This window comes from Coptis chinensis, chromosome 2 (assembly GCF_015680905.1).
Source record: "Coptis chinensis isolate HL-2020 chromosome 2, ASM1568090v1, whole genome shotgun sequence".
Taxonomy (NCBI): domain Eukaryota; kingdom Viridiplantae; phylum Streptophyta; class Magnoliopsida; order Ranunculales; family Ranunculaceae; genus Coptis; species Coptis chinensis.
Window position 1 is genome coordinate 61,923,619 of NC_141457.1, and position 1,387 is coordinate 61,925,005.

A 1,387-nucleotide genomic window follows, 5' to 3' on the forward strand; every position below is an offset into this window, starting at 1 on the left:
TCACTGTTCATCTTCCTCACCAACGCCTCCACCATTAACACCTCCATTAATGCATGTTCAAAGCTTCAATAGAGCTTCAGCAGTCCCACCCAAATCAATAAATACATGAGCAGGATCATTGAAAGTGGAATAACCTATATCAAACCAAACAATCAAATTGCAGGGAAGGGAATTCAAGCGAAAGGCAAGGTCCGATCGACCCGAGAGCTTTTGCCTTCGTGGAACACAGAAACACATTGCTCTTTTCATCTTTTGTTTGCTGGATAGGTCAGCCCAGATTTCCTACATCAAGAGAAGGTGGTTTAAAGAAAGAATAATGCCAGTCGATGAGATTGACCGCTGGGACAGATCTTATTTGAAAGAACCGAAACCGTGCTACTGGACTCCAACAACATCAAATCATTTCTTATTTTTTGGCTACTCTTGGATTAAAGGAAATATTTCATTTACTTATATTTTTTACAGCCGTCACACAAATCATTCATGATAAAGAAGAAGCTAGCTAAGAAGATGAGGCGAAACGGGCCTATTCCTCAATTGGATCCATTATCGTCGATATAGCACCATCGGGTTTTATTTATTTATTTTCACCCCACTCAAATCTCTTTTTTTTTTCTCCTACTTTTAGCTGACTTCGCATTTTTTTATTGTTTATAATTTAGGTACAACGCAAAGCGTAGGCACTGGCGCCGAACAAAGCTTGGATTCTAAACTGCTCTTGTTGTTGTTGAGTTGAGAGTGGGTTGGTTTTATGGCAATGGTTTCATCATAAAAACAAATGAAATGGGATTTCAATTTTGTTTTGTAATGTGGCAACTCTTTACTTACAGGATCGAGACCGTGCTACTGGACTGGTTGATCGGGTTGGCTACTCTCTGCGCTAACAAAAGAAGAAAAGAATTGAAAACCGTCGGTTTAGACATAGTCCATAAGATTGTGGACGTTAGTAGTAGATTTGAAAGAATATAAAATTGGCGGGAGTGGTGTTGTTTAGTCAGCTTAGACATAAACAGACGTTTGTACACATAGGCATCCGTTTGTACACATGGGCAAATTTTCTAACGGAAATACACCGGTGGCCCAAACTGATACAAAAAAGAAAGGTCATGGCCCAATTTGCTAAAAAAAACAGTTCTTGGCCTAAACTGATAAAACCAGCAAAGTTCATGGTACAAAACGGCCATTTTTTCAATTGAATATATATTCTACTTTCGTATGCGAAACCATTTGAATTTGGTTAGCTTAATTAGGTATTAATTATAATATAAGGATATGGAGAGACTTTCATTAATGGTTAAGAAATCGATTTAATTTATCTTGGTGTAACATGGTGCTTGTTAGATGAAATACAATGGTTTTTGCTTTTAAGTCAATCATGTTGTTCTTT

The 1,387-nt window shown here is 37.5% G+C and overlaps 1 pseudogene; it reads left to right on the top strand.

Moving 5' to 3' along the window:
- The first annotated feature begins 470 nt into the window (after window positions 1-470).
- On the top strand, window positions 471-807 carry LOC147517003 (large ribosomal subunit protein eL39z/eL39x-like; annotated as a pseudogene).
- Window positions 808-1,387: the final 580 nt, after the last annotated feature.